We start from the raw sequence: 13,027 nt of genomic DNA, 5'->3' as shown, positions 1-13,027 counted from the left end.
AAGAAAATAGAAACAAAAATGCAACTGAGAGGAACTTACACTCTCCAAGTTGCTGTTTTACAACATGATCCATGTCATATTAAGCTCCATCTTTGGCAAAAGTTTTATTGCAAATTACTGCTGGCTTTGAAGCATAGTTTCACATGCATACATAGATTCAGGCTAAGGGAAGCAACAAATTGCCCTGATTACTACCATGTTAACATCCACGCCTCTGTGACTATAACATAGGGCAGTGTGAAGAATGTCCATTGCCAGTATTGAAAAAATAGAGATTTTTGCTTTTCCCCTACCCCACCCGTCATTTTAAAAGGGAGAAATAACATTGGTATGTTTGGCCTGTACCTCATTTGTATTCACAGGAGCATCAAAGAGTGGATGAATAGGTCCAAAGTGTGCTGAAAACCCCAGTTTTAGTTCTCCTATGCAGGAAATTTCCAAGGGCAGACTTCCAGGTCCTGTTTACCAGGCTGTGCTCTGCAGTTCTTCAAAGGGAGCAAGAGTCTCTTAACTAGATGAAGAAAATTTGTTCTATCTATCTGAGCATCTTGACCAAAATGGCTTTATTTCCCAACCTTTGTCTATTCAAGTCAGGCTTTGTAGGTACATCATTATATTAACGATCCCTCTACTTTTTGGTGAATGCTCCTGGCCTAATGGAATCTAAACCATTGAAACGTATGTTTCTTTCACGACATGGACACTTGGCTATAAGTATTACTTAAGGCACACAGATAAACACATGAAAAATGTCCCAGCAGAATGGAAGTGATTGTAGGGATAGTATTCCGACAGGAATTACTAGGATTTTACAGAGTAGGAAGTTGTAGATAAAATGTTGTTTTATTTAAATAGCCAGTGGGTCTCAGTCCAGAGAACAATATAGTCTGCTCCTACATCCCACACCCAGTGCATGCAGGGAACATCATTTCGTCAATTCAGTAAAGAGGAGGAAAAAGCAGATAACATCGCTGAGGAATGGACTAGGTTGGGAGGTGTGGCCCAGCTCTTCATTTGCTCGCATTTGAGGGGAACGGAGGTACTCCACAGTATGAAGCCACTATAAACTCCTACTCAATTTAACTCCTTTGACCTTGTTCCATTGACCTTTATATGAATGCAAATTACTCCAGTAAGTGCAATAGGGCTCATGGGTTTGCTGTCATTGTCAGAGTGTTACCCAGTAAAGCTCTGCTGAGATGTAATTAGTGACTATAAATATAATTTTATTCTTCAATTAAAAAAAAAAAAAAAGACCAATCCTAGGGATCTACTTTGGCTCTCTATGGTACAAGATGCCTATACCTTGTATACCCTTTAGCCACCAGTAAGAAGCAAACTTTGAGCTGTCCAGAGGGACTCCAAAGTAGCAGCAGACTTCATACGTGAGCACTAACTCACTTTAAGCCAACTTAGCTACTTCCAGTATCCAGGAAACCTGTAGCATTTCAAAGGAACTCCAGCACCATGGACTCCATGATCTCTGGTATCCAGTAGAATACTTAATTCTAGCTGATATTAACGAGTTACTGTATTGATTATGTTTACTCTCATAAGTGCCACAACCATGCCTGTGATGTAGGAACACATTGCACAGACAGCTGAATGGTGAAAAACCATTTCCTATCATCACAATCGTGTATTCAAAGGAATTCATTTACCTTGGAGGGAAACATTACTGCTTGGGGAGGGGAATATACTGCTTTCCGTGTCTTCCTTGGGACAATAAGAGGGCCTAGACCCTACAAGATTTCAGAAGATTTCAGCTAAAGTATTAGGAAAAAGGCCTCCTAACAAGAAGACCACAGGAGGCCACTGGATGGCTGTCTTGGCGAGGTCATGCAGTGCAAATCACAGAAGACTCGACAAACCTCTATAATGACTTGTCTGGACCAATTGATCTAGCCTTGGGACAGAGAATGGATGAAATGCACTTTAAAGCCTCCTAGACATATGTGATATCTTTATTTCCAATTTTCCTTCAAGGAATGGTTGGGAAGCTGCCTGTCCACTCAGCAGAAACCCTGCTTTTCAGTCCCTTTGAATGTAGGAGCTGGCTCCTGTCCATTTTGACTAAGACTCTCAAAGAAGAGCTGAGTGAGTTGAAGTCCAGTGAGATTACCAGTTAGTAATGGTGTCCTTGGATGTGGGACGCATGCTACACCACTTGGGAAATGAGGAATATTTGTATATTTCACATATACCACCAAAAAAAAAAAAAAAAAAGCCACCAGAGGGGAACAACTGTGATGTTTATGATTGGGTGATGTTTATGATCAGCGAAGATTAGAGTGGTATTCAGAGCAGCAAACCTGAGATGAAAGATTTCATATCACATTACCAACCACCCAACCCCAAGCGCACCAACAAAATTAACAGAAACTTTTTGGAAACACATAGAATTCAATTATTTTGTCTAAATTACCACATCCATGGCAAATTACAGGCTGTCTATTGGAAAATATCTCTTCTCAGTTTTGCCATTTTTTTCTTTAGTTCCGTTTATGTTCCCAGCATTTTCCCCTCCTGGCAAAAGCCCAGTGTTTTATGGGAAGGACTAAAGATAGGCTTTTGCTCCACAGAACACTATTTAGTGGTTGGACAAGGTTGCAATTAGACAGTGTGGTCTTCGACTCCTTTGCAGACCTGTGATATCAAGCCTGTGGTGTGACCTAAAATACAATATTCAGTCCTCAGGTCTGCCAAACCAACACAGCACAGAAAATCTGGTGAGTGTTTAGAAGGGAGTGATAAAGACTGTATGGTCACAGACTATAAAAGCTGCTTCTTATCTCAAGTGTCTTCAAGGACTTTGGAGAGAGAGAGAAGAATTCCATAGCTTCAAACACCTAATGTGCATGATTTGCATCATCTGCTAATGAGCCAATTTCTACTGATTGTTCATGAAAAATATGCAGGGAGAGAAGACTGAGAGTTAAGTGCCTGAGCCTAGGCACAGATCATACTTTCCTGAAAGCTTCAGGGCAGATCCCTGACTAGCTGGTTGGAGAGAGGCTGGGCAAGTTTTGCAGCCACTAAATGTCCCAGGTGAAGTCACTTGTCCAAGGTCAAATCTTAGGTTCAGCTTGGGTTTAGGATGTATGCCCATTCCCAGCCACTTCCAGAGAGCAGCAGTGATTTCTGTGGTTGCTCCTCTTCTTACTTACTGTGCATGTTTTGTGATGAGGTTTTTAAGTACGCTTTAGCCTGCACCTAGCTCAAGCACATGACTCAATCTCGTTAAAAATCACAAACCTTTTCGAGAAAAATCAAGAGGTTTCAGAGGTGATGCTAAGCAGCTAACTGCATGTTCTTGCTGGCTGTGCTGTGAGTTGTCAGTCATATGGATAGGGACAAATATGACTCTCCATACTGTAGTGCCTAATTGCTTCCCAGCTCAGGACATGTTGACTGTCACTTCAGCTTCAGAAATTGGAGCATTATATCTAGGACCAGATTTTGTAAAATTTTTTAAAAGATAGGCATCTTAGTCATATTTTTAACAATTGTGTCCCACAAGACTACCCTAAGAAAACAGTAGTAGAGCACGGATTTTGTCTCCCAAATCCATCTCTAAAAGCCTTTTTATTCCTGGCTTCAAAAGGCTTTTGTAGAATTTTAGTTTAGCCTCTTGAAGGCTCTAATGTGAAATTACACTACTGAGTCAAAGATCTTTTATTTATTTATCTATCTATCTATCTATCTATCTATCTATTTATTTATTTATTTTTGGTAACAACTCAGTGACACTCTTTATCAAACTAAACAGAATTTTCTAATATTATAGCTAAAGTTTCCTTAGAGCAGATATCACCATGGTTTCTGTCTCTCACTGCATATGGAAAGGTCTGGGGTGGGCAGAAGAAAATGCAGACAAATTAAATTAGAGCCACAGAATTATTTTTCGTGGTGTCTGAACTCAGTTACACTACATATTGAGAGACTGCTCGTTTTATTTCTTTTTTTTTTTTCTGTACCAGTTGTATTTTCCATCATCCCCATTTCCATCATTTCCATCATCCCATCACCATAGCTGTATTTCACAATCCTGTCCAGTATAAAATATGCAAAGAAACAGTTGATTAAAGTTATTAAGAAAGCCAAACTTTTGAATAAAAAAGTCTATGCAGGCCATATTATTCCTTGATGGTCATGGGTTTATCTTGAGGCATGTGGAAGGGATGAATGAACCCCATAGAAAAGATTCAGTTTGATCAGTTCAGCTTTGAAAGCCAGATGAAATTTTTTGAAGTTTCATTTACCCCAAGGAATTTGCAAGGAGAGAGATTCTCACCAAAGACAGAGATTTTACATTAGCCTTCTGGTGCAACCAATGTTGCATTATTAGCATTATTTAATTAACACAATTCATGCTCCAAAACTTTAAACATTTGCAAATTTATCCCCTATAATGACTGTCATTCATTATTATTTATACAGGGTTGGAGTCAGCCTGTAGCAGCTCTCATTTCCCGCAGTGGGAACAGCTGGGGAAGAAAATCTAGTCACTCTACTCTCTTTAGGTGTTTAAATGAGAGCAGAGCTCTTCCAGAAATCTGGCTCCAATTATGAGTACTACGTGCTTTGAAAATCTGACCCTAGCATTCAGCATTGACTAGACATTTTACAAACAAGTCTGATGATAATGGTGTAGTCATACAGGCAAAGTGCTCGGAGTGTAGACACAGCACAGGCTTGGGATCTTGCCAGGACAGCTATTTTGGTCCAGGATCATACCTCTCCATACCGCCAGCTAGCACACGTTAGCAAGGCTCTGTGGTGGAGGCATAGCCCAAGGCAGCTAGGCAAAGATCCGGAGTTACCATCGGATCTATGTATATTTGTCACCAGAAAATTCCCCCCATGAAAAACCCAGAGTTCCTTGATTGTGTTGGGAGAAAAGCGGGCATTCACATTAATATTTTTCAAAAAATGAGAACATTGTACTTAACATTTTTAAGGAAACATTGCCTTTTTAGCTTTTTTTTCTTTCTTCTTTGTTTTCAGGTTTTCATTTAAAAGATCCAGCAACACTCAAAATAGTTCACTTAACTTAGAGTATTTTTGTTTGGGATTTGCCAAATACTGTTCCACTTTTGTGCCCCAGTCACTGAATGGCCTGGAAGAAAGCACTTTGCCTCCTTCCAGTTCAGCTCTGTCACTGGCTAAAGGGAAAAATGATGCTGACGAGCTTCCTAACATGCTTGGAGATATCAGGATTACACTACTACGGGTTAGTAAACCTCACATATACCTACAATTTACAAAGCTTTCAGCACCACACACTGTCTCCGGGGCCTACAAAGTCTGTAAAAAAGTCCACCGCTGTTTGCAGACTGATTTTTAAGGCGCTTCCTCATATCTGTCCTTCTCCCTGTCAAATACCTTGTTTTCATGACCTTGAGAAAACAGTTGAAACATGCATGAATTGTGCTGGTAAATCCAGCAGCACAGTTGGAACTGATCTGAACCATGCCATCTCCTAAATATTGTTCTAGGTGTCAAATTCAAAAATCAAAATTTCTCTATCCGTTATCCAAAGCTCTTCTTTTTGCACTGGGACCACATTCAGCCTCCTGAGTTTGGGGCAGTGTGAGAAACAGACATTAAGCGCAGCTGCAAATAAGTCCGTACAAGCATTTTCTCCAATGGGTAGTTGGTAAAGCAAGACTTCTCCCATTGCTTTTAATAAAGGCTTAGGCTCCTCCAAGATGAGATTACAGCAGAGAAGTTGTAAGTCCATACCTTCTGTCTCAAACCAGCTGTGCTGGAGTCGAGATTGGCAACGTCAAGCTCCCACCATGGCCCAGCTCTCCAGGAGAGCCCTTGGGAGCAAACATCTCCACTCACACCGCCCCAGCTGTGGCTGCTGGTGTGGTCATCAGCTTTGTGCTCCTTGGACCATGAGCCATCCGTGCACGTATTTCTGCTCAGGGATTGCCTAAGGTCCCCATATCCTATCTGTAACAGCTGAGAGCACCAGACATTTCAGTAGAAAGCACAAGAAACCCTCTAGTGGACAATTAGAGGGAGTTGTGCTCCAAAACATGGCTATTTTTACTGCCTATTTGATGCCAGAGCAGGCTTGCAATCTAGTTCTTATCTAGGCAAGCATCTGGTACCTTTCTTTGTATATTTAACCTGGCTTTGACAACATCTCAATCCAAGACACCCAGCTTAGCAAGGAGTCTTATTAGAGGCTGTGCCTTGGAAAGTGGTGGTCCAGGGGTGGCCTAGTGACTTGCCTTTGCCTTTGTCCACGGTGGCAATGCTGTGTGCGAGGCCCAGAGAGGCTCTCTGCCAAATGCAAACTAAGTGGTGGATCCTTTAGTAGCAGTCAGGCGAGTAACTATGTCCTTAATATTTCCCCTCTATAAATTCAGATAACTTGGTGGCTTTCCTGTATTAGTAAAAGTAACAGTAGTAGTAGTAGTAGTAGTAAAAGCTCTGTGTGTCTACCACTTCAACTCATGCTCAGGAGTTTGGAAAGCAGTGCTCAGTTCCTTTCTTTGCAAACTGCAAGCACATATTTTTCCTTCTCTCCAGGAAATGTCTTCCCTGCCCAGGCCAGGAGGTTGTCCATGTGTAAGGCAGTGGCACAAGTGCTCTACTTCAGCTCCTCTGGGTATAGCTCTTTCACTTTGTAAGAAATTATTCAGACTTTTTTGCACTAGAGAGAGCAGACATCTATAAGGGAATATACCTCCGCATTAGGATGCTTGGAGTTCTCCTGGAGGAGTTAAATTGCATTTTTTCCTCTTCAAATTTGTTCCCGTATTTTATCCTATTCCTATTTAAAGTAAATATATAAGCTAGTTGAGCATGTGCAGCAGTCTACAGTACCGAAGCAGGCTTCAACAGGGGTCTCTCAGTTTTTCTCCACCGTGAAGGTGGAGATTGAGCTGCCACAGCTCAGGGAGCACCTTAGCAAAAAAATACTTGTCAAGCATAAAATAAGGCTAACAAATTAAATCAATTAAATTTAGGATGTGGTATGTCAGAAGTCAAAGAAAAATCCCATTTCTGGCATCATATTGAGGTTCGTTTATCACATAATGTCAGGGAGAATCCCGATAGATAGAGAGACCTTTCACTGCAGCCAGAAAATGAAACTCTCATGGTCATCATAGGTTATAAATGGGGCCGTTGTTGATTTTCTTAGTGTGAATGTTGCCGGCTCCCCAGCAAAACATCAACAGTCACAGAGAAAAAGTCACACAAGCAGATTTTTCCCCCATTGAGATCTCCCTTTCAGGGGGAGCCATTTTCCCACTCTTCTCAGACCACAGCTTAGCCATCAAAGTGCCTTTTGTACGTCCCTCCAAAATAGTTTATTCTTCTCTGGCAAACAACATCATTTAGCACTCACTGGAGGAGCTGAATGGGCTCAAGTTAGGAAAACCAGATGTATTTGAATCATCTGTCAAAATTAGAGGCCAGCACTTGATCTATGGCAAGGTAATGAAAAGAGTCACTCATACATTTATAGGACCGAGTTGCAGGAGCGCTGCAAATCATTGAGTGGGATATTGTATGGAATGTGTCAATGTTACTGATATCCAGGGGCCTATTACTGAAACATGCACTGATGAAAGACTTGGTGTGTGCGTTCAGAAACAAGCCAATAAAGTCCTGTTCATTGCACAAAAACAAAAACAAGATCTGAAAAGGCTGCCCAGTGTTATAACAACAGTCTCCTGTTACCCGTTTGGCTATCACTGAAGCAAGATACTGAATTCAAGAGACATTTTGGTTTTTTAAAGGCTATTCATAAATTTAAGTGTGTGCCTCCAAGGTCTTGCCATCTCAGGTTAGAAGTGATGACTCGGGTGCTATCAGTGCTGTCATTCCATGCTGCCTCTATTTGTTGCTGTTTTAGAACAGTTTTGAGGCCCCAGATGAGGCAAGACCTCACTGCGTAAGTCCTGAACAAGCATATACTAAGGAAAACCCTGGCCAAGACCTCACAGGCTAGAAAAAGGTCTTGAAAAATGTATCACATGTGCAGCTGGTTGCATGCAAACCATGCCATACTCAAGAGCATCTGCCTGCTGTGGGTACCAGTGAGGGAGGATGAGGTAGGAGGACTCTGTGGGCTTGAAGGCAATGGTCAGGAGTCTGAGCTTGGAGACTCTGACAGTTTGCAGCAGTGGCTGGTACACACATTTATGGAAGAGTTTCTCCTGTTCTGAGCCCCTTTTTGCTCTGTTTGGTGGCCTGAAGCTCGAAACCTGTTGTTTGAATATTATCCCAGGCACATGGGTGGTAACAAAGGTGATGAAGGATTCGCTTGAGCTCATACTCAACATTAGGGATGCAGATTAGAAAATGTGCAGAATCAGATCAACTGCTAGTATCAGTAAGGAGATCAGGCTTCTGTTGACTTGATTCAGCTGTCAAAATTAGACGCCAGTCTACACCAGCTGAGGATTTGTCCCTCTATTTTTGGTAAGTGATTTATAATGAAAGAATGTGGGTACACTTAAGCAGCTTGCTCTTTTTATTTTAAGAACGTGATTCATTCCAGATTGGTAGTTAAGTTTAGTTCTTTCAGTGATAGGAATTGCTCTGACAGCTGCAAATCATAATAATGCACATTTGTGTATGCTTGTGCGTGTGTGCATGTACCTCTTTCTCTGTCGGTACAGCAAAGAGTACTTAAAACTTTATATTGGACTGTCACATCATATGCCTTGGAGTACCTTATCATGCATCTTGAAGTTGTATTGTGGACAGGCATGGTTTGCACGGCCAGGAGAGCTGAACTCCCCTGACATCTTCATCATCCCTCTCAAATGACCTGTCTCGAGGTGGCATTTCTACCTAGGGTGTTAGTCAGCTCCGGCTCTGAGCTAGCCCAGACATAGAACCAGAATTAAGTGGCTGTTTGTTTGGACGTACTGCCCTCACCCAGCTGTGCATGCCCCACATGGCACGAGTGCAGGGCTTCCCCCGTGACCTGGGCAAGAGCATGGCTGGTCTCTGGGGTTTGTATTTGTCTCTCATTTGTATTTAGCTCCAAAATATTTACATTTCTTCTCTTCACTTCCCCACAGCAAGAGGCTGGGGGAAGGGATGAGATAGTTATTAGGAGCTGAGTAATGTAATCCAAATCTTCTCAGGAATGGTGGTAGATTTGCTAAGTGAAAGCAAAAGAAATGCTCTAGGCAATGCGTCTTGCTAAGACAAGCTACCAGCTAAGCAGGATGGTGTTTGTCAGTGTGGGCAAGAGGAAGGTTAAGGCCAGCCCCTCAGCTCCAGCTTGTGCTAGCCTGGATGTGGAGACGTGCCCAAACACCCCCCTCCCCTTCCCAGAGAGCTGCAAGGCATTTGGATGCTAATCACAAGCAGAAATACAGCCAAAATGTTGCTGGAAATTTAGCATTATTCAAAGCACAATTATAACATTTCCATTGATCGAAATTGAGGTTTCCCAAAAAAGGAACAACAAAAAGAGGAACAACAGCTTGACAGTTATAGCTCTCCTAGGTGGTAACACTGGTTTCTGAGCCTGGTATCTGGGCACACACTGTGGATTCACCACAGCTTCACATTCAGCTCCTGTGACTGATGGCTGTGTCCTTGAACCCCAGATAACCTGTGCTGCTAGTCTCCAATAGATCCATATGATAAAATCCAGCCTCACTGGGATTTATTTTCATCCCTCTAATGAAAGTGTTTTGATTCAGTTTGCAGCATGGTTTAGAGAGCAGGAAATTTAAAACCACCTCAATATACAATAGGCTTGAATGCAGGGATGTGCTCTCAGCCCACCCAACTGGGATGTGAGTTGGTATGTGATGGAAAAGGCAGTTTTCAGGCTTCAGATATGCTTTTCTCACTGTACCAGTGATTCAGTTCTTGAAAAGAGGAGAGATATCTACATCACTTCTCCATGAGTATGGGTGAATGTCTGTCAAGTAGTTTAGATAACCTGAAAGCAGCTCATCTGGATAGTACCACAGGCTCAGGAAGCACAATTAAAATCCAATTTTATGGTGAGAGAAAGATCCTTAGCTGTGATTGCTCCCACAGAGTTTGAGTAGAAAAAAAAAGCATCTACGGTATGTGTCAAAAAAAGATGGTATTTTTAAAAACTTGTGTAAACATCTTTTCCTTCCTTCTGATGGAAGTTACAGGGCTGGGAACAAGAAGGGATGCTAGAGGAGGGAGGATACATCTTTGCTGGATGCTTTTGCTTTGTGAATTAGACATGGTTGTGGGCACAAGTCTCTTGTTCCCTGTTGGTGCTGAGCTCTTGGAGGGTTAAAATGAGTTAGACTGACAAACACAGGACTTCTAATCTAGGAATTATTTTCAGAATCTGCCCTTCTAGACCAAGTTTGTGCAATGAACAGCTAGCAAAGGGAGGCAAGCACAGAGAGGGGCTCTCTCAGCAACTATAGACACAAAAGGCAGGAGACCACAGAACAAATCCCCGCTCTGCATTAGCCAGAGGGAAGATTTGGGTCTGAATCCATAACTAGGTATCCTCCTTCAACCCATGTTATATACCTTCACTCCCTTTGGAGGGCAGTGCTGACACCACACCATGGACTTCAGTACATCCTACTGCTTGACCAGGCAGATCCTTGCCCAATGAATTGCACCATGAGTCTCTTTTCCAGGTCCTGGACAGGTTCAGTGCATTGCATGGGGAGTAAAGGTCCTGGATTCATCTTATAAACCTGCTGTTAAAGCTACAGCCTCCTTACCAACTCAGAGAAATGATCATCTCTAGGTGTATGGTAATGATCCTACCTTTCTCCTTGGAGCACGCAGGGAGCCTGGTGTTTATGGCACCTGATTTAAGCCTTCTCTCAAGGAGATCTGGAGATTACATCAGGGCTTTGACTCTTCAGGGAGACAGCACATTGTCAGTAGGCACTGCCATGGTCATGGTGGCTCTGGTGCTCAGCAACCCCTGCTTGCTATAGAGTACACATCCCAGTCAGAGTGAGAAGAGTGACCCGCTTCCCACCTCAAAAAATGAGATCCTTATTTCCAATATTGTATCCATCTTTGGGTATTCACATCCATTAATTCATGTGGCTTGAGCATATCTTACTGTCTGACTCTTCCACCAGGCAGTTGTGGTGGTGCTGGTGAATGAAAAAAAGCTTTTGAAATTATGTTTCTCCCTGTCAAATTCTCATCAGTTGAATTTGGTTGGAGTTTAGAAAGTTAAGAGGAGCACTCTTTTTAAATTTAGGGGAGGAAAAAAACATGTTTTCTAAGCTTGAGTTTGTTTTCCAGCTTCCAAGACAGTGACCACATCCTCCCTCTTTTCCTGCTTCTCCTTATCTGACAGACTGGGTCATGCTGCATGGATAAAGCAATTTACTTTCAATGCAGAGGTCTCACATGTTTACTGGAAAAAACTTTCCTCCACAACCCTAACCATCTCAATGTGTTTCTGAAAGCATCTTTACTGTTGTTTCTTTGATGGCTGGTGTTGGGGCTGGGCTCCTTACTTCTTCAGAGAAAAGTGACCTCTAAGCCTCCCATCCTGAAGGCAGTTCCAAACCATGGGGTTCCAAACCAGTGCCAGAAACTTTTCACATTCAAATCCCTTTCAAGCAGAACAGGGAGAGGAAGACCAGAGTTAGTGCACTCAGATGACCTCATTTGCCACATCAGAGCACAGGGCATTTATTCTATAAAGAGCATCAGTATGTGTGCACCATCCAGGATGTCTTGTTAGCCAGCTGCTTCAACAGTACTACTAATAAGCCAGGTTTTATATGGTATGGTTTGGCTGGGAGCAAATGCATAAATTCTGCAACATGCAAAAGTTTGAAGTCCTGATCAGCAAAGCCACTTTAGCACATATGTAGGATTAAGTGCACAAATATGGAGATCATCAAATCTTTCCACAAAAAAAAAAAAAAAAAAGTTTTCCAGTGGAAAATTAGCTGCTAGATATTTAGGGAATGAGGGGGCATTTTTTTGGTAGAACTAATTTATTTGTGCAAGTTCTCCTTTTTGAGGAAAATGCCAAGTTTTCCTTCATAATTCAAATACTTTGAAAATAAAATATTTAGATTTGGCTTTCTTGCCACAATAAATGCTATGAGTTTCGGATCTCTTTCTTTATATCCCCATTTTCTTTTATAGGCTCAGCCAAGTCTTATCTCCCAAAACACAACTGCTTTTTCACATCATGAGAGAAGAAAGTGGTGTGTCATGGGAAGCACCATCTGAGCGAGACCCATCTATTGAGGCAAAAGTGACTATGAGGCACTTAAATGGCAAATCCTGCAGGGTATCACATTAGTATTTCTGACTTAAAAGCAAAAAATGTTCTTTATTCAGAAAAGCTTAAATTTTCTGTGGAAGATATTAATAAAAACAATGCTGCTTTCTTTTTTTCTTGAAAGTTCCAAGAGAAAAAGGAAACATTTCTGAAGAATTTCTGAAGAAGCAAATTCTGAGGAAAGTCAAAGTGGGTCAGAGAAAAGAGGTTGTTTCTGAGTAAGGTTGTTAGAGCTGAAAACAATTAATTTTCAAAATAAGTGTCAAGTAGGCTTTGCTTCACAAAGGTGTTCTACCACCCTGTGACAAAGAGATACTTTCCTTAATCCTTGAAGAGTGCAAGTTCATCATTAAAAGTGTCAAGTTAATGACGGAATGCTTAGCTAGATATTCAGAGTAACTATCCTTCATAAAATAACTTGTCACATGGTTTGAGACCATAAATACTCACGACTCTGAGACTACAGACCCAAAACAGCACAGAACTATTAAATATCAGCACAGGGCTATTAAAAATAGCCACATGTTAGCATGCTGCTTGCAAAGAATAGGGTATACAATGAATAAAACGAGATCTATGAGATGGGGCTGTACTATGGGAGCTGTTGTGGCTCTATTTTTCATATTTATTTAAATACTGACTGTCTGCTCCATCCTGAGCAGGATGCTCTGATAGAGACAGTGCTGTCTCTCAGGACTTGCACTCTACATGTCAAGCCTCCTAAAGGCAGGATGTGGCTGAGAAACCTAGCAAGGGGATTTGTTTGGAATT

Source organism: Nothoprocta perdicaria, unplaced genomic scaffold, assembly GCF_003342845.1.
Source record: "Nothoprocta perdicaria isolate Ctin4 unplaced genomic scaffold, notPer1 scaffold_14, whole genome shotgun sequence".
NCBI lineage: Eukaryota > Metazoa > Chordata > Aves > Tinamiformes > Tinamidae > Nothoprocta > Nothoprocta perdicaria.
The sequence above is the reverse complement of the archived record's forward strand: the minus strand, read 5'-3'. Positions refer to the sequence as shown.